The sequence below is a fragment of the Globicephala melas genome, unplaced genomic scaffold (assembly GCF_963455315.2).
Source record: "Globicephala melas unplaced genomic scaffold, mGloMel1.2 SCAFFOLD_490, whole genome shotgun sequence".
Taxonomy (NCBI): Eukaryota; Metazoa; Chordata; class Mammalia; order Artiodactyla; family Delphinidae; genus Globicephala; species Globicephala melas.
The window spans coordinates 79,955-103,325 of NW_027207656.1; the positions used below are offsets into that span (position 1 = coordinate 79,955).

The 23,371-nt window shown below is 70.0% G+C and overlaps 14 non-coding genes across 14 annotated transcripts; all 14 read left to right on the forward strand.

Moving 5' to 3' along the window:
- Positions 1–189: 189 nt before the first annotated feature.
- On the forward strand, positions 190–308 carry LOC132595680 (5S ribosomal RNA). The gene has a single exon (XR_009561815.1). It is a non-coding gene; the product is annotated as a 5S ribosomal RNA (ribosomal RNA).
- Positions 309–1,240: 932 nt separating this feature from the next.
- LOC132595681 (5S ribosomal RNA) lies at positions 1,241–1,359 on the forward strand. The gene has a single exon (XR_009561816.1). It is a non-coding gene; the product is annotated as a 5S ribosomal RNA (ribosomal RNA).
- Positions 1,360–4,054: 2,695 nt separating this feature from the next.
- LOC132595682 (5S ribosomal RNA) lies at positions 4,055–4,173 on the forward strand. Its single transcript, XR_009561817.1, has one exon. It is a non-coding gene; the product is annotated as a 5S ribosomal RNA (ribosomal RNA).
- A 932-nt stretch (positions 4,174–5,105) lies between these two features.
- LOC132595683 (5S ribosomal RNA) lies at positions 5,106–5,224 on the forward strand. The gene has a single exon (XR_009561818.1). It is a non-coding gene; the product is annotated as a 5S ribosomal RNA (ribosomal RNA).
- Positions 5,225–6,155: 931 nt separating this feature from the next.
- LOC132595684 (5S ribosomal RNA) lies at positions 6,156–6,274 on the forward strand. The gene has a single exon (XR_009561819.1). It is a non-coding gene; the product is annotated as a 5S ribosomal RNA (ribosomal RNA).
- Positions 6,275–7,206: 932 nt separating this feature from the next.
- Positions 7,207–7,325, forward strand: LOC132595685 (5S ribosomal RNA). The gene has a single exon (XR_009561820.1). It is a non-coding gene; the product is annotated as a 5S ribosomal RNA (ribosomal RNA).
- Positions 7,326–10,020: 2,695 nt separating this feature from the next.
- On the forward strand, positions 10,021–10,139 carry LOC132595686 (5S ribosomal RNA). The gene has a single exon (XR_009561821.1). It is a non-coding gene; the product is annotated as a 5S ribosomal RNA (ribosomal RNA).
- Positions 10,140–11,071: 932 nt separating this feature from the next.
- On the forward strand, positions 11,072–11,190 carry LOC132595688 (5S ribosomal RNA). The gene has a single exon (XR_009561823.1). It is a non-coding gene; the product is annotated as a 5S ribosomal RNA (ribosomal RNA).
- Positions 11,191–12,122: 932 nt separating this feature from the next.
- Positions 12,123–12,241, forward strand: LOC132595689 (5S ribosomal RNA). Its single transcript, XR_009561824.1, has one exon. It is a non-coding gene; the product is annotated as a 5S ribosomal RNA (ribosomal RNA).
- A 932-nt stretch (positions 12,242–13,173) lies between these two features.
- On the forward strand, positions 13,174–13,292 carry LOC132595690 (5S ribosomal RNA). Its single transcript, XR_009561825.1, has one exon. It is a non-coding gene; the product is annotated as a 5S ribosomal RNA (ribosomal RNA).
- Positions 13,293–15,988: 2,696 nt separating this feature from the next.
- Positions 15,989–16,107, forward strand: LOC132595691 (5S ribosomal RNA). Its single transcript, XR_009561826.1, has one exon. It is a non-coding gene; the product is annotated as a 5S ribosomal RNA (ribosomal RNA).
- A 932-nt stretch (positions 16,108–17,039) lies between these two features.
- LOC132595692 (5S ribosomal RNA) lies at positions 17,040–17,158 on the forward strand. Its single transcript, XR_009561827.1, has one exon. It is a non-coding gene; the product is annotated as a 5S ribosomal RNA (ribosomal RNA).
- A 2,696-nt stretch (positions 17,159–19,854) lies between these two features.
- On the forward strand, positions 19,855–19,973 carry LOC132595595 (5S ribosomal RNA). The gene has a single exon (XR_009561731.1). It is a non-coding gene; the product is annotated as a 5S ribosomal RNA (ribosomal RNA).
- A 2,697-nt stretch (positions 19,974–22,670) lies between these two features.
- Positions 22,671–22,789, forward strand: LOC132595596 (5S ribosomal RNA). Its single transcript, XR_009561732.1, has one exon. It is a non-coding gene; the product is annotated as a 5S ribosomal RNA (ribosomal RNA).
- The last annotated feature ends 582 nt before the right edge of the window (positions 22,790–23,371 follow it).

Consider the following 23,371-nt stretch of genomic DNA (forward strand, 5'->3'; position numbering starts at 1 on the left):
GTCACGGCCGCCCTGGGCTGGGAGGTGGTCGCCAAACCCTCCGCCGCCGCCCGATACCCGAGACCTCCGTTGCCCCTGCCTGGGCGGGCGAGGGGGCCCTGCCGGGGCGGGCCGGCCGCCAGGCTGGCGTTAAGGCGCCAGCGCCAGCGAAACTGGGCCTCAAGAGGCCGCCCGCGGCCCCCCACCCCCGTCTACGGCCATACCACCCTGAACGCGCCCGATCTCGTCTGATCTCGGAAGCTAAGCAGGGTCGGGCCTGGTTAGTACTTGGATGGGAGACCGCCTGGGAATACCGGGTGCTGTAGGCTTTTTGCCTCCCGCTCCGCCCGCCTTCTCCTTTACTCGCCCGCGGCGGGGGCCGCCGGCTCCGCCCCCGCCGGGCCCCGCTGCAGGCCCCACCTCCTCAGGCCCCTCCCACCACGGCGCGCGCCGGCGGGGTCGCTCCCCGCCGGCCCGGCCGGCCAGGCGGCCAGAAGGCGGCCCTGGAAGGCAGCCGCACCCCAGACGCTCCCGGGGTGGCTGGCCCGGACCCAGACTCCGCCGCGGGCCCAGTTGCCGTCCTTTCGGCCCGCGAGCCCCTCGACCTGCACCTGGCCGCCCCCACCGGCTCCCAACCCCGGCGCCGCCACCTGTGTGCCGGTGTGTCCCTCCACAGCTCCCTCCGACAAAAGCCCCCCCCCACCCCGCCCCTCTGGCGTGTCACCGCGGCCGGGTGCGGGAGCGGGATCGAGGGCAGGGGCCGCTTCCCCGGGCCTGCCGGCCACCAGGGGCGGGGTCCTGAGCTCGGCGGGGGGTGTGGGGGCAAGGGTGGCCTTGCCGGGGCTGAGGGGCCGTGGCGACTCAATGGTGGCTCCCGGTGGCTTCGGGCCAGCTGCTGTCGGGCAGGAGGGCCGGCCCGGGCTGCGGCCGGGCTGCGCCTAGGGCCGCGTGGGCGGGCAGGGCCGATGCCCAAGGGACCGCGGGCCCCGGGCCCTGAAGCCTCCGGGGCCACGTCCCTGTGAGCGACGTGCGGGATCTTGGGCGGGGCGCCAAGCGCCGAAGGGTTTGCTGGGTCACGGCCGCCCTGGGCTGGGAGGTGGTCGCCAAACCCTCCGCCGCCGCCCGATACCCGAGACCTCCGTTGCCCCTGCCTGGGCGGGCGAGGGGGCCCTGCCGGGGCGGGCCGGCCGCCAGGCTGGCGTTAAGGCGCCAGCGCCAGCGAAACTGGGCCTCAAGAGGCCGCCCGCGGCCCCCCGCCCCCGTCTACGGCCATACCACCCTGAACGCGCCCGATCTCGTCTGATCTCGGAAGCTAAGCAGGGTCGGGCCTGGTTAGTACTTGGATGGGAGACCGCCTGGGAATACCGGGTGCTGTAGGCTTTTTGCCTCCCGCTCCGCCCGCCTTCTCCTTTACTCGCCCGCGGCGGGGGGGCCGCCGGCTCCGCCCCCGCCGAGCCCCGCTGCAGGCAGTAGTCAAGGTGGGTTTACCTGCCCGAGCAGGAAGCTTGGGCGATGGCAGAAGTGGGAAGAAACTCTTGAGCACAGGTTCTTGGGATCCACGGAGCAGCGCATGCACATGCGATGGGTGCCTACACAGCTGGCTTGCTTGTCTGTGGGGAAAGGCGAGATGGGTCAGGGCCTGGGTTCCTGAGGGGCTGAGAATCAAGGCAGGGATAGAAGAAAGGGGACAGGCCCACATCCCCTGAACCCACGCCGGCGCCCACTCACCTTTGTGGAAAATACGATTGAAAAGTGCCCGCAAGAATCTCTTCAGATGCCTCCAGAGTTGAGGCAAGAAGGGGGGGGGGAGGCCGGGAGCAGGGTGAGCCCTGAAATCCAACCCTTGTCCCGGTCACACCCCAGCAGCCCTCCCACCTCAGCCCCTTCAAGACCCCAGGGCTCCCCCAACCGCGCTGCACAGATCCTGCCCTGACCATAGTCACCATGTTGATCCCCACGTTGAGCAAGATGAAGCTGACCGGGATCAGAAGAATTGAGTATCCTTGCTCCTGGCATTTCCTGGGGATGGGGCCAGTGAACGGCTCGGCTCGGTAGTAGTTTCGCTCACCCATGGCCGTTGGTCCCAGGACTGCCTGGGCCCTCTGCCCTCCAGTTTTAACTGGGAGCCAGACTGGGTCATAATGGGGCAGGTGGTGAGGTCACAGTGAGGGAGGGGGATGAAAAGGAGGGCCCAGAGTGGCATTCCCTGGTAACCAGGGTCAGGTAAGCTGAGCCTGGACAGTCAAACAGGGCCCGGTGGCCGGCATACATCCCCTCGAGCGGTCATTCATTCGCTCACCGCCCGCTGACTCACTTGTTCAAATGACACATTGCGTCTCTTGGCCCCTCTTGAGACTAGGAAGACCTTGGCCTCAGAGGCCTGCTGAAGGCCTGGCTGGAGTCCAGAGCCTCAGCCTTCTTCATGCCCTTCACTGGGCCTGGAGCTGGACCTGCCCAGATGTGGAACCTCCCAGTTTGGAAGCAACTTCTTGTATGAGGCTCTCTGTGGACAGGGACAGCTGAGACACAGAGGAGGTGCCCAGAGACCAGGGGTTTGGAGTCTGCAGCTGCAGATGTACTTAGTGCATGGTATAGGACCAGGAGGGGCCTGCTGGCAGAACTGTGGCCACTAAACCAAAGGGACCCTCAGGCCAAGAAGGGGACACTGGCTTCTTATTGCAGGAAGCCAAGCGCAGGGACCCAGGCTGGCAGAAGGAGTGGCGCTTCCAAGCCACAGACCACCAATGTTTCCTGGACTCTGGCGCTCTTTATTCCTCTCTCCATGCCCTGCCGCCCCCTGCCCCTGCCCCCACTTGCTGCTGGTAAGTTCATTTTCCCAGTCTGGCTCCCGTGCAGAGAGGGCCTGGAGGCCGAGGTGGAAGGTAGCAGCGAGTTGGCCCGCGCTTGGCCCTCCTGCGGTTGCCGCTTCAGCACCAGACTGTCATACACCTGGTAGTTGGCATTGCCTCCCGGGTTCCGGCTGAGTGGCATGAAGGTGGGCGGGGGTGGAGGGTGCTCGGTAGCCTGGACGTCGGGCAGGAGGTGAGAGGGGCGGAGGAGCAGCGCTGAGCTGGGAGCCGGGGCCCGCTGGTCCGAGGCCTCGGCCAGTACCGGGAGGGAGGCGGAGGTGGCCACAGGGCGCCGCAAGGGCAGGATCTCAGCCCATTCGGCCGCCGGGTGCCGCACCTCGTGGGGATCGCGGGAGTAATCCAAGTGTCCCGTGGAGGGATGCAGGCTGCGGTTGGACTCGCTGTGAGCACAGCTGGGGAGGCTACGTCTGTGGGCCGGTGGGGTGTCGCGCTACCAGGCGTCGGGCCGGTAGACCCGAGGCACCAGAGCGGATGGAGGCTCAGAGCCCTCCAGACCCAGACTCCGCCATGGGCCCAGTTGCCGTCCTTTCGGCCCGCGAGCCCCTCGACCTGCACCTGGCCGCCCCCACCGGCGCCCAGCCCCGGCGCCGCCACCTGTGTGCCGGTGTGTCCCTCCACAGCTCCCTCCGTCAAAAGCCCCCCCCCACCCCGCCCCTCTGGCGTGTCACCGCGGCCGGGTGCGGGAGCGGGATCGAGGGCAGGGGCCGCTTCCCCGGGCCTGCCGGCCACCAGGGGCGGGGTCCTGAGCTCGGCGGGGGGTGTGGGGGCAAGGGTGGCCTTGCCGGGGCTGAGGGGCCGTGGCGACTCAATGGTGGCTCCCGGTGGCTTCGGGCCAGCTGCTGTCGGGCAGGAGGGCCGGCCCGGGCTGCGGCCGGGCTGCGCCTAGGGCCGCGTGGGCGGGCAGGGCCGATGCCCAAGGGACCGCGGGCCCCGGGCCCTGAAGCCTCCGGGGCCACGTCCCTGTGAGCGACGTGCGGGATCTTGGGCGGGGCGCCAAGCGCCGAAGGGTTTGCTGGGTCACGGCCGCCCTGGGCTGGGAGGTGGTCGCCAAACCCTCCGCCGCCGCCCGATACCCGAGACCTCCGTTGCCCCTGCCTGGGCGGGCGAGGGGGCCCTGCCGGGGCGGGCCGGCCGCCAGGCTGGCGTTAAGGCGCCAGCGCCAGCGAAACTGGGCCTCAAGAGGCCGCCCGCGGCCCCCCGCCCCCGTCTACGGCCATACCACCCTGAACGCGCCCGATCTCGTCTGATCTCGGAAGCTAAGCAGGGTCGGGCCTGGTTAGTACTTGGATGGGAGACCGCCTGGGAATACCGGGTGCTGTAGGCTTTTTGCCTCCCGCTCCGCCCGCCTTCTCCTTTACTCGCCCGCGGCGGGGGGCCGCCGGCTCCGCCCCCGCCGGGCCCCGCTGCAGGCCCCACCTCCTCAGGCCCCTCCCACCACGGCGCGCGCCGGCGGGGTCGCTCCCCGCCGGCCCGGCCGGCCAGGCGGCCAGAAGGCGGCCCTGGAAGGCAGGCGCACCCCAGACGCTCCCGGGGTGGCTGGCCCGGACCCAGACTCCGCCGCGGGCCCAGTTGCCGTCCTTTCGGCCCGCGAGCCCCTCGACCTGCACCTGGCCGCCCCCACCGGCGCCCAGCCCCGGCTCCGCCACCTGTGTGCCGGTGTGTCCCTCCACAGCTCCCTCCGACAAAAGCCCCCCCCACCCCGCCCCTCTGGCGTGTCACCGCGGCCGGGTGCGGGAGCGGGATCGAGGGCAGGGGCCGCTTCCCCGGGCCTGCCGGCCACCAGGGGCGGGGTCCTGAGCTCGGCGGGGGGTGTGGGGGCAAGGGTGGCCTTGCCGGGGCTGAGGGGCCGTGGCGACTCAATGGTGGCTCCCGGTGGCTTCGGGCCAGCTGCTGTCGGGAAGGAGGGCCGGCCCGGGCTGCGGCCGGGCTGCGCCTAGGGCCGCGTGGGCGGGCAGGGCCGATGCCCAAGGGACCGCGGGCCCCGGGCCCTGAAGCCTCCGGGGCCACGTCCCTGTGAGCGACGTGCGGGATCTTGGGCGGGGCGCCAAGCGCCGAAGGGTTTGCTGGGTCACGGCCGCCCTGGGCTGGGAGGTGGTCGCCAAACCCTCCGCCGCCGCCCGATACCCGAGACCTCCGTTGCCCCTGCCTGGGCGGGCGAGGGGGCCCTGCCGGGGCGGGCCGGCCGCCAGGCTGGCGTTAAGGCGCCAGCGCCAGCGAAACTGGGCCTCAAGAGGCCGCCCGCGGCCCCCCGCCCCCGTCTACGGCCATACCACCCTGAACGCGCCCGATCTCGTCTGATCTCGGAAGCTAAGCAGGGTCGGGCCTGGTTAGTACTTGGATGGGAGACCGCCTGGGAATACCGGGTGCTGTAGGCTTTTTGCCTCCCGCTCCGCCCGCCTTCTCCTTTACTCGCCCGCGGCGGGGGCCGCCGGCTCCGCCCCCGCCGGGCCCCGCTGCAGGCCCCACCTCCTCAGGCCCCTCCCACCACGGCGCGCGCCGGCGGGGTCGCTCCCCGCCGGCCCGGCCGGCCAGGCGGCCAGAAGGCGGCCCTGGAAGGCAGGCGCACCCCAGACGCTCCCGGGGTGGCTGGCCCGGACCCAGACTCCGCCGCGGGCCCAGTTGCCGTCCTTTCGGCCCGCGAGCCCCTCGACCTGCACCTGGCCGCCCCCACCGGCGCCCAGCCCCGGCGCCGCCACCTGTGTGCCGGTGTGTCCCTCCACAGCTCCCTCCGACAAAAGCCCCCCCCACCCCGCCCCTCTGGCGTGTCACCGCGGCCGGGTGCGGGAGCGGGATCGAGGGCAGGGGCCGCTTCCCCGGGCCTGCCGGCCACCAGGGGCGGGGTCCTGAGCTCGGCGGGGGGTGTGGGGGCAAGGGTGGCCTTGCCGGGGTTGAGGGGCCGTGGCGACTCAATGGTGGCTCCCGGTGGCTTCGGGCCAGCTGCTGTCGGGCAGGAGGGCCGGCCCGGGCTGCGGCCGGGCTGCGCCTAGGGCCGCGTGGGCGGGCAGGGCCGATGCCCAAGGGACCGCGGGCCCCGGGCCCTGAAGCCTCCGGGGCCACGTCCCTGTGAGCGACGTGCGGGATCTTGGGCGGGGCGCCAAGCGCCGAAGGGTTTGCTGGGTCACGGCCGCCCTGGGCTGGGAGGTGGTCGCCAAACCCTCCGCCGCCGCCCGATACCCGAGACCTCCGTTGCCCCTGCCTGGGCGGGCGAGGGGGCCCTGCCGGGGCGGGCCGGCCGCCAGGCTGGCGTTAAGGCGCCAGCGCCAGCGAAACTGGGCCTCAAGAGGCCGCCCGCGGCCCCCCACCCCCGTCTACGGCCATACCACCCTGAACGCGCCCGATCTCGTCTGATCTCGGAAGCTAAGCAGGGTCGGGCCTGGTTAGTACTTGGATGGGAGACCGCCTGGGAATACCGGGTGCTGTAGGCTTTTTGCCTCCCGCTCCGCCCGCCTTCTCCTTTACTCGCCCGCGGCGGGGGCCGCCGGCTCCGCCCCCGCCGGGCCCCGCTGCAGGCCCCACCTCCTCAGGCCCCTCCCACCACGGCGCGCGCCGGCGGGGTCGCTCCCCGCCGGCCCGGCCGGCCAGGCGGCCAGAAGGCGGCCCTGGAAGGCAGCCGCACCCCAGACGCTCCCGGGGTGGCTGGCCCGGACCCAGACTCCGCCGCGGGCCCAGTTGCCGTCCTTTCGGCCCGCGAGCCCCTCGACCTGCACCTGGCCGCCCCCACCGGCTCCCAACCCCGGCGCCGCCACCTGTGTGCCGGTGTGTCCCTCCACAGCTCCCTCCGACAAAAGCCCCCCCCCACCCCGCCCCTCTGGCGTGTCACCGCGGCCGGGTGCGGGAGCGGGATCGAGGGCAGGGGCCGCTTCCCCGGGCCTGCCGGCCACCAGGGGCGGGGTCCTGAGCTCGGCGGGGGGTGTGGGGGCAAGGGTGGCCTTGCCGGGGCTGAGGGGCCGTGGCGACTCAATGGTGGCTCCCGGTGGCTTCGGGCCAGCTGCTGTCGGGCAGGAGGGCCGGCCCGGGCTGCGGCCGGGCTGCGCCTAGGGCCGCGTGGGCGGGCAGGGCCGATGCCCAAGGGACCGCGGGCCCCGGGCCCTGAAGCCTCCGGGGCCACGTCCCTGTGAGCGACGTGCGGGATCTTGGGCGGGGCGCCAAGCGCCGAAGGGTTTGCTGGGTCACGGCCGCCCTGGGCTGGGAGGTGGTCGCCAAACCCTCCGCCGCCGCCCGATACCCGAGACCTCCGTTGCCCCTGCCTGGGCGGGCGAGGGGGCCCTGCCGGGGCGGGCCGGCCGCCAGGCTGGCGTTAAGGCGCCAGCGCCAGCGAAACTGGGCCTCAAGAGGCCGCCCGCGGCCCCCCGCCCCCGTCTACGGCCATACCACCCTGAACGCGCCCGATCTCGTCTGATCTCGGAAGCTAAGCAGGGTCGGGCCTGGTTAGTACTTGGATGGGAGACCGCCTGGGAATACCGGGTGCTGTAGGCTTTTTGCCTCCCGCTCCGCCCGCCTTCTCCTTTACTCGCCCGCGGCGGGGGGGCCGCCGGCTCCGCCCCCGCCGAGCCCCGCTGCAGGCAGTAGTCAAGGTGGGTTTACCTGCCCGAGCAGGAAGCTTGGGCGATGGCAGAAGTGGGAAGAAACTCTTGAGCACAGGTTCTTGGGATCCACGGAGCAGCGCATGCACATGCGATGGGTGCCTACACAGCTGGCTTGCTTGTCTGTGGGGAAAGGCGAGATGGGTCAGGGCCTGGGTTCCTGAGGGGCTGAGAATCAAGGCAGGGATAGAAGAAAGGGGACAGGCCCACATCCCCTGAACCCACGCCGGCGCCCACTCACCTTTGTGGAAAATACGATTGAAAAGTGCCCGCAAGAATCTCTTCAGATGCCTCCAGAGTTGAGGCAAGAAGGGGGGGGGGAGGCCGGGAGCAGGGTGAGCCCTGAAATCCAACCCTTGTCCCGGTCACACCCCAGCAGCCCTCCCACCTCAGCCCCTTCAAGACCCCAGGGCTCCCCCAACCGCGCTGCACAGATCCTGCCCTGACCATAGTCACCATGTTGATCCCCACGTTGAGCAAGATGAAGCTGACCGGGATCAGAAGAATTGAGTATCCTTGCTCCTGGCATTTCCTGGGGATGGGGCCAGTGAACGGCTCGGCTCGGTAGTAGTTTCGCTCACCCATGGCCGTTGGTCCCAGGACTGCCTGGGCCCTCTGCCCTCCAGTTTTAACTGGGAGCCAGACTGGGTCATAATGGGGCAGGTGGTGAGGTCACAGTGAGGGAGGGGGATGAAAAGGAGGGCCCAGAGTGGCATTCCCTGGTAACCAGGGTCAGGTAAGCTGAGCCTGGACAGTCAAACAGGGCCCGGTGGCCGGCATACATCCCCTCGAGCGGTCATTCATTCGCTCACCGCCCGCTGACTCACTTGTTCAAATGACACATTGCGTCTCTTGGCCCCTCTTGAGACTAGGAAGACCTTGGCCTCAGAGGCCTGCTGAAGGCCTGGCTGGAGTCCAGAGCCTCAGCCTTCTTCATGCCCTTCACTGGGCCTGGAGCTGGACCTGCCCAGATGTGGAACCTCCCAGTTTGGAAGCAACTTCTTGTATGAGGCTCTCTGTGGACAGGGACAGCTGAGACACAGAGGAGGTGCCCAGAGACCAGGGGTTTGGAGTCTGCAGCTGCAGATGTACTTAGTGCATGGTATAGGACCAGGAGGGGCCTGCTGGCAGAACTGTGGCCACTAAACCAAAGGGACCCTCAGGCCAAGAAGGGGACACTGGCTTCTTATTGCAGGAAGCCAAGCGCAGGGACCCAGGCTGGCAGAAGGAGTGGCGCTTCCAAGCCACAGACCACCAATGTTTCCTGGACTCTGGCGCTCTTTATTCCTCTCTCCATGCCCTGCCGCCCCCTGCCCCTGCCCCCACTTGCTGCTGGTAAGTTCATTTTCCCAGTCTGGCTCCCGTGCAGAGAGGGCCTGGAGGCCGAGGTGGAAGGTAGCAGCGAGTTGGCCCGCGCTTGGCCCTCCTGCGGTTGCCGCTTCAGCACCAGACTGTCATACACCTGGTAGTTGGCATTGCCTCCCGGGTTCCGGCTGAGTGGCATGAAGGTGGGCGGGGGTGGAGGGTGCTCGGTAGCCTGGACGTCGGGCAGGAGGTGAGAGGGGCGGAGGAGCAGCGCTGAGCTGGGAGCCGGGGCCCGCTGGTCCGAGGCCTCGGCCAGTACCGTGAGGGAGGCGGAGGTGGCCACAGGGCGCCGCAAGGGCAGGATCTCAGCCCATTCGGCCGCCGGGTGCCGCACCTCGTGGGGATCGCGGGAGTAATCCAAGTGTCCCGTGGAGGGATGCAGGCTGCGGTTGGACTCGCTGTGAGCACAGCTGGGGAGGCTACGTCTGTGGGCCGGTGGGGTGTCGCGCTACCAGGCGTCGGGCCGGTAGACCCGAGGCACCAGAGCGGATGGAGGCTCAGAGCCCTCCAGACCCAGACTCCGCCGCGGGCCCAGTTGCCGTCCTTTCGGCCCGCGAGCCCCTCGACCTGCACCTGGCCGCCCCCACCGGCGCCCAGCCCCGGCGCCGCCACCTGTGTGCCGGTATGTCCCTCCACAGCTCCCTCCGTCAAAAGCCCCCCCCCACCCCGCCCCTCTGGCGTGTCACCGCGGCCGGGTGCGGGAGCGGGATCGAGGGCAGGGGCCGCTTCCCCGGGCCTGCCGGCCACCAGGGGCGGGGTCCTGAGCTCGGCGGGGGGTGTGGGGGCAAGGGTGGCCTTGCCGGGGCTGAGGGGCCGTGGCGACTCAATGGTGGCTCCCGGTGGCTTCGGGCCAGCTGCTGTCGGGCAGGAGGGCCGGCCCGGGCTGCGGCCGGGCTGCGCCTAGGGCCGCGTGGGCGGGCAGGGCCGATGCCCAAGGGACCGCGGGCCCCGGGCCCTGAAGCCTCCGGGGCCACGTCCCTGTGAGCGACGTGCGGGATCTTGGGCGGGGCGCCAAGCGCCGAAGGGTTTGCTGGGTCACGGCCGCCCTGGGCTGGGAGGTGGTCGCCAAACCCTCCGCCGCCGCCCGATACCCGAGACCTCCGTTGCCCCTGCCTGGGCGGGCGAGGGGGCCCTGCCGGGGCGGGCCGGCCGCCAGGCTGGCGTTAAGGCGCCAGCGCCAGCGAAACTGGGCCTCAAGAGGCCGCCCGCGGCCCCCCGCCCCCGTCTACGGCCATACCACCCTGAACGCGCCCGATCTCGTCTGATCTCGGAAGCTAAGCAGGGTCGGGCCTGGTTAGTACTTGGATGGGAGACCGCCTGGGAATACCGGGTGCTGTAGGCTTTTTGCCTCCCGCTCCGCCCGCCTTCTCCTTTACTCGCCCGCGGCGGGGGCCGCCGGCTCCGCCCCCGCCGGGCCCCGCTGCAGGCCCCACCTCCTCAGGCCCCTCCCACCACGGCGCGCGCCGGCGGGGTCGCTCCCCGCCGGCCCGGCCGGCCAGGCGGCCAGAAGGCGGCCCTGGAAGGCAGCCGCACCCCAGACGCTCCCGGGGTGGCTGGCCCGGACCCAGACTCCGCCGCGGGCCCAGTTGCCGTCCTTTCGGCCCGCGAGCCCCTCGACCTGCACCTGGCCGCCCCCACCGGCGCCCAACCCCGGCGCCGCCACCTGTGTGCCGGTGTGTCCCTCCACAGCTCCCTCCGACAAAAGCCCCCCCCCACCCCGCCCCTCTGGCGTGTCACCGCGGCCGGGTGCGGGAGCGGGATCGAGGGCAGGGGCCGCTTCCCCGGGCCTGCCGGCCACCAGGGGCGGGGTCCTGAGCTCGGCGGGGGGTGTGGGGGCAAGGGTGGCCTTGCCGGGGCTGAGGGGCCGTGGCGACTCAATGGTGGCTCCCGGTGGCTTCGGGCCAGCTGCTGTCGGGCAGGAGGGCCGGCCCGGGCTGCGGCCGGGCTGCGCCTAGGGCCGCGTGGGCGGGCAGGGCCGATGCCCAAGGGACCGCGGGCCCCGGGCCCTGAAGCCTCCGGGGCCACGTCCCTGTGAGCGACGTGCGGGATCTTGGGCGGGGCGCCAAGCGCCGAAGGGTTTGCTGGGTCACGGCCGCCCTGGGCTGGGAGGTGGTCGCCAAACCCTCCGCCGCCGCCCGATACCCGAGACCTCCGTTGCCCCTGCCTGGGCGGGCGAGGGGGCCCTGCCGGGGCGGGCCGGCCGCCAGGCTGGCGTTAAGGCGCCAGCGCCAGCGAAACTGGGCCTCAAGAGGCCGCCCGCGGCCCCCCGCCCCCGTCTACGGCCATACCACCCTGAACGCGCCCGATCTCGTCTGATCTCGGAAGCTAAGCAGGGTCGGGCCTGGTTAGTACTTGGATGGGAGACCGCCTGGGAATACCGGGTGCTGTAGGCTTTTTGCCTCCCGCTCCGCCCGCCTTCTCCTTTACTCGCCCGCGGCGGGGGCCGCCGGCTCCGCCCCCGCCGGGCCCCGCTGCAGGCCCCACCTCCTCAGGCCCCTCCCACCACGGCGCGCGCCGGCGGGGTCGCTCCCCGCCGGCCCGGCCGGCCAGGCGGCCAGAAGGCGGCCCTGGAAGGCAGGCGCACCCCAGACGCTCCCGGGGTGGCTGGCCCGGACCCAGACTCCGCCGCGGGCCCAGTTGCCGTCCTTTCGGCCCGCGAGCCCCTCGACCTGCACCTGGCCGCCCCCACCGGCGCCCAGCCCCGGCGCCGCCACCTGTGTGCCGGTGTGTCCCTCCACAGCTCCCTCCGACAAAAGCCCCCCCCCACCCCGCCCCTCTGGCGTGTCACCGCGGCCGGGTGCGGGAGCGGGATCGAGGGCAGGGGCCGCTTCCCCGGGCCTGCCGGCCACCAGGGGCGGGGTCCTGAGCTCGGCGGGGGGTGTGGGGGCAAGGGTGGCCTTGCCGGGGTTGAGGGGCCGTGGCGACTCAATGGTGGCTCCCGGTGGCTTCGGGCCAGCTGCTGTCGGGCAGGAGGGCCGGCCCGGGCTGCGGCCGGGCTGCGCCTAGGGCCGCGTGGGCGGGCAGGGCCGATGCCCAAGGGACCGCGGGCCCCGGGCCCTGAAGCCTCCGGGGCCACGTCCCTGTGAGCGACGTGCGGGATCTTGGGCGGGGCGCCAAGCGCCGAAGGGTTTGCTGGGTCACGGCCGCCCTGGGCTGGGAGGTGGTCGCCAAACCCTCCGCCGCCGCCCGATACCCGAGACCTCCGTTGCCCCTGCCTGGGCGGGCGAGGGGGCCCTGCCGCGGCGGGCCGGCCGCCAGGCTGGCGTTAAGGCGCCAGCGCCAGCGAAACTGGGCCTCAAGAGGCCGCCCGCGGCCCCCCGCCCCCGTCTACGGCCATACCACCCTGAACGCGCCCGATCTCGTCTGATCTCGGAAGCTAAGCAGGGTCGGGCCTGGTTAGTACTTGGATGGGAGACCGCCTGGGAATACCGGGTGCTGTAGGCTTTTTGCCTCCCGCTCCGCCCGCCTTCTCCTTTACTCGCCCGCGGCGGGGGCCGCCGGCTCCGCCCCCGCCGGGCCCCGCTGCAGGCCCCACCTCCTCAGGCCCCTCCCACCACGGCGCGCGCCGGCGGGGTCGCTCCCCGCCGGCCCGGCCGGCCAGGCGGCCAGAAGGCGGCCCTGGAAGGCAGGCGCACCCCAGACGCTCCCGGGGTGGCTGGCCCGGACCCAGACTCCGCCGCGGGCCCAGTTGCCGTCCTTTCGGCCCGCGAGCCCCTCGACCTGCACCTGGCCGCCCCCACCGGCGCCCAGCCCCGGCGCCGCCACCTGTGTGCCGGTGTGTCCCTCCACAGCTCCCTCCGACAAAAGCCCCCCCCCACCCCGCCCCTCTGGCGTGTCACCGCGGCCGGGTGCGGGAGCGGGATCGAGGGCAGGGGCCGCTTCCCCGGGCCTGCCGGCCACCAGGGGCGGGGTCCTGAGCTCGGCGGGGGGTGTGGGGGCAAGGGTGGCCTTGCCGGGGCTGAGGGGCCGTGGCGACTCAATGGTGGCTCCCGGTGGCTTCGGGCCAGCTGCTGTCGGGCAGGAGGGCCGGCCCGGGCTGCGGCCGGGCTGCGCCTAGGGCCGCGTGGGCGGGCAGGGCCGATGCCCAAGGGACCGCGGGCCCCGGGCCCTGAAGCCTCCGGGGCCACGTCCCTGTGAGCGACGTGCGGGATCTTGGGCGGGGCGCCAAGCGCCGAAGGGTTTGCTGGGTCACGGCCGCCCTGGGCTGGGAGGTGGTCGCCAAACCCTCCGCCGCCGCCCGATACCCGAGACCTCCGTTGCCCCTGCCTGGGCGGGCGAGGGGGCCCTGCCGGGGCGGGCCGGCCGCCAGGCTGGCGTTAAGGCGCCAGCGCCAGCGAAACTGGACCTCAAGAGGCCGCCCGCGGCCCCCCGCCCCCGTCTACGGCCATACCACCCTGAACGCGCCCGATCTCGTCTGATCTCGGAAGCTAAGCAGGGTCGGGCCTGGTTAGTACTTGGATGGGAGACCGCCTGGGAATACCGGGTGCTGTAGGCTTTTTGCCTCCCGCTCCGCCCGCCTTCTCCTTTACTCGCCCGCGGCGGGGGGGCCGCCGGCTCCGCCCCCGCCGAGCCCCGCTGCAGGCAGTAGTCAAGGTGGGTTTACCTGCCCGAGCAGGAAGCTTGGGCGATGGCAGAAGTGGGAAGAAACTCTTGAGCACAGGTTCTTGGGATCCACGGAGCAGCGCATGCACATGCGATGGGTGCCTACACAGCTGGCTTGCTTGTCTGTGGGGAAAGGCGAGATGGGTCAGGGCCTGGGTTCCTGAGGGGCTGAGAATCAAGGCAGGGATAGAAGAAAGGGGACAGGCCCACATCCCCTGAACCCACGCCGGCGCCCACTCACCTTTGTGGAAAATACGATTGAAAAGTGCCCGCAAGAATCTCTTCAGATGCCTCCAGAGTTGAGGCAAGAAGGGGAGGGGGGAGGCCGGGAGCAGGGTGAGCCCTGAAATCCAACCCTTGTCCCGGTCACACCCCAGCAGCCCTCCCACCTCAGCCCCTTCAAGACCCCAGGGCTCCCCCAACCGCGCTGCACAGATCCTGCCCTGACCATAGTCACCATGTTGATCCCCACGTTGAGCAAGATGAAGCTGACCGGGATCAGAAGAATTGAGTATCCTTGCTCCTGGCATTTCCTGGGGATGGGGCCAGTGAACGGCTCGGCTCGGTAGTAGTTTCGCTCACCCATGGCCGTTGGTCCCAGGACTGCCTGGGCCCTCTGCCCTCCAGTTTTAACTGGGAGCCAGACTGGGTCATAATGGGGCAGGTGGTGAGGTCACAGTGAGGGAGGGGGATGAAAAGGAGGGCCCAGAGTGGCATTCCCTGGTAACCAGGGTCAGGTAAGCTGAGCCTGGACAGTCAAACAGGGCCCGGTGGCCGGCATACATCCCCTCGAGCGGTCATTCATTCGCTCACCGCCCGCTGACTCACTTGTTCAAATGACACATTGCGTCTCTTGGCCCCTCTTGAGACTAGGAAGACCTTGGCCTCAGAGGCCTGCTGAAGGCCTGGCTGGAGTCCAGAGCCTCAGCCTTCTTCATGCCCTTCACTGGGCCTGGAGCTGGACCTGCCCAGATGTGGAACCTCCCAGTTTGGAAGCAACTTCTTGTATGAGGCTCTCTGTGGACAGGGACAGCTGAGACACAGAGGAGGTGCCCAGAGACCAGGGGTTTGGAGTCTGCAGCTGCAGATGTACTTAGTGCATGGTATAGGACCAGGAGGGGCCTGCTGGCAGAACTGTGGCCACTAAACCAAAGGGACCCTCAGGCCAAGAAGGGGACACTGGCTTCTTATTGCAGGAAGCCAAGCGCAGGGACCCAGGCTGGCAGAAGGAGTGGCGCTTCCAAGCCACAGACCACCAATGTTTCCTGGACTCTGGCGCTCTTTATTCCTCTCTCCATGCCCTGCCGCCCCCTGCCCCTGCCCCCACTTGCTGCTGGTAAGTTCATTTTCCCAGTCTGGCTCCCGTGCAGAGAGGGCCTGGAGGCCGAGGTGGAAGGTAGCAGCGAGTTGGCCCGCGCTTGGCCCTCCTGCGGTTGCCGCTTCAGCACCAGACTGTCATACACCTGGTAGTTGGCATTGCCTCCCGGGTTCCGGCTGAGTGGCATGAAGGTGGGCGGGGGTGGAGGGTGCTCGGTAGCCTGGACGTCGGGCAGGAGGTGAGAGGGGCGGAGGAGCAGCGCTGAGCTGGGAGCCGGGGCCCGCTGGTCCGAGGCCTCGGCCAGTACCGTGAGGGAGGCGGAGGTGGCCACAGGGCGCCGCAAGGGCAGGATCTCAGCCCATTCGGCCGCCGGGTGCCGCACCTCGTGGGGATCGCGGGAGTAATCCAAGTGTCCCGTGGAGGGATGCAGGCTGCGGTTGGACTCGCTGTGAGCACAGCTGGGGAGGCTACGTCTCTGGGCCGGTGGGGTGTCGCGCTACCAGGCGTCGGGCCGGTAGACCCGAGGCAACAGAGCGGATGGAGGCTCAGAGCCCTCCAGACCCAGACTCCGCCATGGGCCCAGTTGCCGTCCTTTCGGCCCGCGAGCCCCTCGACCTGCACCTGGCCGCCCCCACCGGCGCCCAGCCCCGGCGCCGCCACCTGTGTGCCGGTATGTCCCTCCACAGCTCCCTCCGTCAAAAGCCCCCCCCCACCCCGCCCCTCTGGCGTGTCACCGCGGCCGGGTGCGGGAGCGGGATCGAGGGCAGGGGCCGCTTCCCCGGGCCTGCCGGCCACCAGGGGCGGGGTCCTGAGCTCGGCGGGGGCTGTGGGGGCAAGGGTGGCCTTGCCGGGGCTGAGGGGCCGTGGCGACTCAATGGTGGCTCCCGGTGGCTTCGGGCCAGCTGCTGTCGGGCAGGAGGGCCGGCCCGGGCTGCGGCCGGGCTGCGCCTAGGGCCGCGTGGGCGGGCAGGGCCGATGCCCAAGGGACCGCGGGCCCCGGGCCCTGAAGCCTCCGGGGCCACGTCCCTGTGAGCGACGTGCGGGATCTTGGGCGGGGCGCCAAGCGCCGAAGGGTTTGCTGGGTCACGGCCGCCCTGGGCTGGGAGGTGGTCGCCAAACCCTCCGCCGCCGCCCGATACCCGAGACCTCCGTTGCCCCTGCCTGGGCGGGCGAGGGGGCCCTGCCGGGGCGGGCCGGCCGCCAGGCTGGCGTTAAGGCGCCAGCGCCAGCGAAACTGGGCCTCAAGAGGCCGCCCGCGGCCCCCCGCCCCCGTCTACGGCCATACCACCCTGAACGCGCCCGATCTCGTCTGATCTCGGAAGCTAAGCAGGGTCGGGCCTGGTTAGTACTTGGATGGGAGACCGCCTGGGAATACCGGGTGCTGTAGGCTTTTTGCCTCCCGCTCCGCCCGCCTTCTCCTTTACTCGCCCGCGGCGGGGGCCGCCGGCTCCGCCCCCGCCGGGCCCCGCTGCAGGCCCCACCTCCTCAGGCCCCTCCCACCACGGCGCGCGCCGGCGGGGTCGCTCCCCGCCGGCCCGGCCGGCCAGGCGGCCAGAAGGCGGCCCTGGAAGGCAGGCGCACCCCAGACGCTCCCGGGGTGGCTGGCCCGGACCCAGACTCCGCCGCGGGCCCAGTTGCCGTCCTTTCGGCCCGCGAGCCCCTCGACCTGCACCTGGCCGCCCCCACCGGCGCCCAGCCCCGGCGCCGCCACCTGTGTGCCGGTGTGTCCCTCCACAGCTCCCTCCGACAAAAGCCCCCCCCCACCCCGCCCCTCTGGCGTGTCACCGCGGCCGGGTGCGGGAGCGGGATCGAGGGCAGGGGCCGCTTCCCCGGGCCTGCCGGCCACCAGGGGCGGGGTCCTGAGCTCGGCGGGGGGTGTGGGGGCAAGGGTGGCCTTGCCGGGGCTGAGGGGCCGTGGCGACTCAATGGTGGCTCCCGGTGGCTTCGGGCCAGCTGCTGTCGGGCAGGAGGGCCGGCCCGGGCTGCGGCCGGGCTGCGCCTAGGGCCGCGTGGGCGGGCAGGGCCGATGCCCAAGGGACCGCGGGCCCCGGGCCCTGAAGCCTCCGGGGCCACGTCCCTGTGAGCGACGTGCGGGATCTTGGGCGGGGCGCCAAGCGCCGAAGGGTTTGCTGGGTCACGGCCGCCCTGGGCTGGGAGGTGGTCGCCAAACCCTCCGCCGCCGCCCGATACCCGAGACCTCCGTTGCCCCTGCCTGGGCGGGCGAGGGGGCCCTGCCGGGGCGGGCCGGCCGCCAGGCTGGCGTTAAGGCGCCAGCGCCAGCGAAACTGGACCTCAAGAGGCCGCCCGCGGCCCCCCGCCCCCGTCTACGGCCATACCACCCTGAACGCGCCCGATCTCGTCTGATCTCGGAAGCTAAGCAGGGTCGGGCCTGGTTAGTACTTGGATGGGAGACCGCCTGGGAATACCGGGTGCTGTAGGCTTTTTGCCTCCCGCTCCGCCCGCCTTCTCCTTTACTCGCCCGCGGCGGGGGGGCCGCCGGCTCCGCCCCCGCCGAGCCCCGCTGCAGGCAGTAGTCAAGGTGGGTTTACCTGCCCGAGCAGGAAGCTTGGGCGATGGCAGAAGTGGGAAGAAACTCTTGAGCACAGGTTCTTGGGATCCACGGAGCAGCGCATGCACATGCGATGGGTGCCTACACAGCTGGCTTGCTTGTCTGTGGGGAAAGGCGAGATGGGTCAGGGCCTGGGTTCCTGAGGGGCTGAGAATCAAGGCAGGGATAGAAGAAAGGGGACAGGCCCACATCCCCTGAACCCACGCCGGCGCCCACTCACCTTTGTGGAAAATACGATTGAAAAGTGCCCGCAAGAATCTCTTCAGATGCCTCCAGAGTTGAGGCAAGAAGGGGAGGGGGGAGGCCGGGAGCAGGGTGAGCCCTGAAATCCAACCCTTGTCCCGGTCACACCCCAGCAGCCCTCCCACCTCAGCCCCTTCAAGACCCCAGGGCTCCCCCAACCGCGCTGCACAGATCCTGCCCTGACCATAGTCACCATGTTGATCCCCACGTTGAGCAAGATGAAGCTGACCGGGATCAGAAGAATTGAGTATCCTTGCTCCTGGCATTTCCTGGGGATGGGGCCAGTGAACGGCTCGGCTCGGTAGTAGTTTCGCTCACCCATGGCCGTTGGTCCCAGGACTGCCTGGGCCCTCTGCCCTCCAGTTTTAACTGGGAGCCAGACTGGGTCATAATGGGGCAGGTGGTGAGGTCACAGTGAGGGAGGGGGATGAAAAGGAGGGCCCAGAGTGGCATTCCCTGGTAACCAGGGTCAGGTAAGCTGAGCCTGGACAGTCAAACAGGGCCCGGTGGCCGGCATACATCCCCTCGAGCGGTCATTCATTCGCTCACCGCCCGCTGACTCACTTGTTCAAATGACACATTGCGTCTCTTGGCCCCTCTTGAGACTAGGAAGACCTTGGCCTCAGAGGCCTGCTGAAGGCCTGGCTGGAGTCCAGAGCCTCAGCCTTCTTCATGCCCTTCACTGGGCCTGGAGCTGGACCTGCCCAGATGTGGAACCTCCCAGTTTGGAAGCAACTTCTTGTATGAGGCTCTCTGTGGACAGGGACAGCTGAGACACAGAGGAGGTGCCCAGAGACCAGGGGTTTGGAGTCTGCAGCTGCAGATGTACTTAGTGCATGGTATAGGACCAGGAGGGGCCTGCTGGCAGAACTGTGGCCACTAAACCAAAGGGACCCTCAGGCCAAGAAGGGGACACTGGCTTCTTATTGCAGGAAGCCAAGCGCAGGGACCCAGGCTGGCAGAAGGAGTGGCGCTTCCAAGCCACAGACCACCAATGTTTCCTGGACTCTGGCGCTCTTTATTCCTCTCTCCATGCCCTGCCGCCCCCTGCCCCTGCCCCCACTTGCTGCTGGTAAGTTCATTTTCCCAGTCTGGCTCCCGTGCAGAGAGGGCCTGGAGGCCGAGGTGGAAGGTAGCAGCGAGTTGGCCCGCGCTTGGCCCTCCTGCGGTTGCCGCTTCAGCACCAGACTGTCATACACCTGGTAGTTGGCATTGCCTCCCGGGTTCCGGCTGAGTGGCATGAAGGTGGGCGGGGGTGGAGGGTGCTCGGTAGCCTGGACGTCGGGCAGGAGGTGAGAGGGGCGGAGGAGCAGCGCTGAGCTGGGAGCCGGGGCCCGCTGGTCCGAGGCCTCGGCCAGTACCGTGAGGGAGGCGGAGGTGGCCACAGGGCGCCGCAAGGGCAGGATCTCAGCCCATTCGGCCGCCGGGTGCCGCACCTCGTGGGGATCGCGGGAGTAATCCAAGTGTCCCGTGGAGGGATGCAGGCTGCGGTTGGACTCGCTGTGAGCACAGCTGGGGAGGCTACGTCTCTGGGCCGGTGGGGTGTCGCGCTACCAGGCGTCGGGCCGGTAGACCCGAGGCAACAGAGCGGATGGAGGCTCAGAGCCCTCCAGACCCAGACTCCGCCATGGGCCCAGTTGCCGTCCTTTCGGCCCGCGAGCCCCTCGACCTGCACCTGGCCGCCCCCACCGGCGCCCAGCCCCGGCGCCGCCACCTGTGTGCCGGTATGTCCCTCCACAGCTCCCTCCGTCAAAAGCCCCCCCCCACCCCGCCCCTCTGGCGTGTCACCGCGGCCGGGTGCGGGAGCGGGATCGAGGGCAGGGGCCGCTTCCCCGGGCCTGCCGGCCACCAGGGGCGGGGTCCTGAGCTCGGCGGGGGGTGTGGGGGCAAGGGTGGCCTTGCCGGGGCTGAGGGGCCGTGGCGACTCAATGGTGGCTCCCGGTGGCTTCGGGCCAGCTGCTGTCGGGCAGGAGGGCCGGCCCGGGCTGCGGCCGGGCTGCGCCTAGGGCCGCGTGGGCGGGCAGGGCCGATGCCCAAGGGACCGCGGGCCCCGGGCCCTGAAGCCTCCGGGGCCACGTCCCTGTGAGCGACGTGCGGGATCTTGGGCGGGGCGCCAAGCGCCGAAGGGTTTGCTGGGTCACGGCCGCCCTGGGCTGGGAGGTGGTCGCCAAACCCTCCGCCGCCGCCCGATACCCGAGACCTCCGTTGCCCCTGCCTGGGCGGGCGAGGGGGCCCTGCCGGGGCGGGCCGGCCGCCAGGCTGGCGTTAAGGCGCCAGCGCCAGCGAAACTGGGCCTCAAGAGGCCGCCCGCGGCCCCCCGCCCCCGTCTACGGCCATACCACCCTGAACGCGCCCGATCTCGTCTGATCTCGGAAGCTAAGCAGGGTCGGGCCTGGTTAGTACTTGGATGGGAGACCGCCTGGGAATACCGGGTGCTGTAGGCTTTTTGCCTCCCGCTCCGCCCGCCTTCTCCTTTACTCGCCCGCGGCGGGGGGGCCGCCGGCTCCGCCCCCGCCGAGCCCCGCTGCAGGCAGTAGTCAAGGTGGGTTTACCTGCCCGAGCAGGAAGCTTGGGCGATGGCAGAAGTGGGAAGAAACTCTTGAGCACAGGTTCTTGGGATCCACGGAGCAGCGCATGCACATGCGATGGGTGCCTACACAGCTGGCTTGCTTGTCTGTGGGGAAAGGCGAGATGGGTCAGGGCCTGGGTTCCTGAGGGGCTGAGAATCAAGGCAGGGATAGAAGAAAGGGGACAGGCCCACATCCCCTGAACCCACGCCGGCGCCCACTCACCTTTGTGGAAAATACGATTGAAAAGTGCCCGCAAGAATCTCTTCAGATGCCTCCAGAGTTGAGGCAAGAAGGGGAGGGGGGAGGCCGGGAGCAGGGTGAGCCCTGAAATCCAACCCTTGTCCCGGTCACACCCCAGCAGCCCTCCCACCTCAGCCCCTTCAAGACCCCAGGGCTCCCCCAACCGCGCTGCACAGATCCTGCCCTGACCATAGTCACCATGTTGATCCCCACGTTGAGCAAGATGAAGCTGACCGGGATCAGAAGAATTGAGTATCCTTGCTCCTGGCATTTCCTGGGGATGGGGCCAGTGAACGGCTCGGCTCGGTAGTAGTTTCGCTCACCCATGGCCGTTGGTCCCAGGACTGCCTGGGCCCTCTGCCCTCCAGTTTTAACTGGGAGCCAGACTGGGTCATAATGGGGCAGGTGGTGAGGTCACAGTGAGGGAGGGGGATGAAAAGGAGGGCCCAGAGTGGCATTCCCTGGTAACCAGGGTCAGGTAAGCTGAGCCTGGACAGTCAAACAGGGCCCGGTGGCCGGCATACATCCCCTCGAGCGGTCATTCATTCGCTCACCGCCCGCTGACTCACTTGTTCAAATGACACATTGCGTCTCTTGGCCCCTCTTGAGACTAGGAAGACCTTGGCCTCAGAGGCCTGCTGAAGGCCTGGCTGGAGTCCAGAGCCTCAGCCTTCTTCATGCCCTTCACTGGGCCTGGAGCTGGACCTGCCCAGATGTGGAACCTCCCAGTTTGGAAGCAACTTCTTGTATGAGGCTCTCTGTGGACAGGGACAGCTGAGACACAGAGGAGGTGCCCAGAGACCAGGGGTTTGGAGTCTGCAGCTGCAGATGTACTTAGTGCATGGTATAGGACCAGGAGGGGCCTGCTGGCAGAACTGTGGCCACTAAACCAAAGGGACCCTCAGGCCAAGAAGGGGACACTGGCTTCTTATTGCAGGAAGCCAAGCGCAGGGACCCAGGCTGGCAGAAGGAGTGGCGCTTCCAAGCCACAGACCACCAATGTTTCCTGGACTCTGGCGCTCTTTATTCCTCTCTCCATGCCCTGCCGCCCCCTGCCCCTGCCCCCACTTGCTGCTGGTAAGTTCATTTTCCCAGTCTGGCTCCCGTGCAGAGAGGGCCTGGAGGCCGAGGTGGAAGGTAGCAGCGAGTTGGCCCGCGCTTGGCCCTCCTGCGGTTGCCGCTTCAGCACCAGACTGTCATACACCTGGTAGTTGGCATTGCCTCCCGGGTTCCGGCTGAGTGGCATGAAGGTGGGCGGGGGTGGAGGGTGCTCGGTAGCCTGGACGTCGGGCAGGAGGTGAGAGGGGCGGAGGAGCAGCGCTGAGCTGGGAGCCGGGGCCCGCTGGTCCGAGGCCTCGGCCAGTACCGTGAGGGAGGCGGAGGTGGCCACAGGGCGCCGCAAGGGCAGGATCTCAGCCCATTCGGCCGCCGGGTGCCGCACCTCGTGGGGATCGCGGGAGTAATCCAAGTGTCCCGTGGAGGGATGCAGGCTGCGGTTGGACTCGCTGTGAGCACAGCTGGGGAGGCTACGTCTGTGGGCCGGTGGGGTGTCGCGCTACCAGGCGTCGGGCCGGTAGACCCGAGGCACCAGAGCGGATGGAGGCTCAGAGCCCTCCAGACCCAGACTCCGCCATGGGCCCAGTTGCCGTCCTTTCGGCCCGCGAGCCCCTCGACCTGCACCTGGCCGCCCCCACCGGCGCCCAGCCCCGGCGCCGCCACCTGTGTGCCGGTGTGTCCCTCCACAGCTCCCTCCGACAAAAGCCCCACCCCCACCCCGCCCCTCTGGCGTGTCACCGCGGCCGGGTGCGGGAGCGGGATCGAGGGCAGGGGCCGCTTCCCCGGGCCTGCCGGCCACCAGGGGCGGGGTCCTGAGCTCGGCGGGGGGTGTGGGGGCAAGGGTGGCCTTGCCGGGGCTGAGGGGCCGTGGCGACTCAATGGTGGCTCCCGGTGGCTTCGGGCCAGCTGCTGTCGGGCAGGAGGGCCGGCCCGGGCTGCGGCCGGGCTGCGCCTAGGGCCGCGTGGGCGGGCAGGGCCGATGCCCAAGGGACCGCGGGCCCCGGGCCCTGAAGCCTCCGGGGCCACGTCCCTGTGAGCGACGTGCGGGATCTTGGGCGGGGCGCCAAGCGCCGAAGGGTTTGCTGGGTCACGGCCGCCCTGGGCTGGGAGGTGGTCGCCAAACCCTCCGCCGCCGCCCGATACCCGAGACCTCCGTTGCCCCTGCCTGGGCGGGCGAGGGGGCCCTGCCGGGGCGGGCCGGCCGCCAGGCTGGCGTTAAGGCGCCAGCGCCAGCGAAACTGGGCCTCAAGAGGCCGCCCGCGGCCCCCCGCCCCCGTCTACGGCCATACCACCCTGAACGCGCCCGATCTCGTCTGATCTCGGAAGCTAAGCAGGGTCGGGCCTGGTTAGTACTTGGATGGGAGACCGCCTGGGAATACCGGGTGCTGTAGGCTTTTTGCCTCCCGCTCCGCCCGCCTTCTCCTTTACTCGCCCGCGGCGGGGGGGCCGCCGGCTCCGCCCCCGCCGAGCCCCGCTGCAGGCAGTAGTCAAGGTGGGTTTACCTGCCCGAGCAGGAAGCTTGGGCGATGGCAGAAGTGGGAAGAAACTCTTGAGCACATGTTCTTGGGATCCACGGAGCAGCGCATGCACATGCGATGGGTGCCTACACAGCTGGCTTGCTTGTCTGTGGGGAAAGGCGAGATGGGTCAGGGCCTGGGTTCCTGAGGGGCTGAGAATCAAGGCAGGGATAGAAGAAAGGGGACAGGCCCACATCCCCTGAACCCACGCCGGCGCCCACTCACCTTTGTGGAAAATACGATTGAAAAGTGCCCGCAAGAATCTCTTCAGATGCCTCCAGAGTTGAGGCAAGAAGGGGAGGGGGGAGGCCGGGAGCAGGGTGAGCCCTGAAATCCAACCCTTGTCCCGGTCACACCCCAGCAGCCCTCCCACCTCAGCCCCTTCAAGACCCCAGGGCTCCCCCAACCGCGCTGCACAGATCCTGCCCTGACCATAGTCACCATGTTGATCCCCACGTT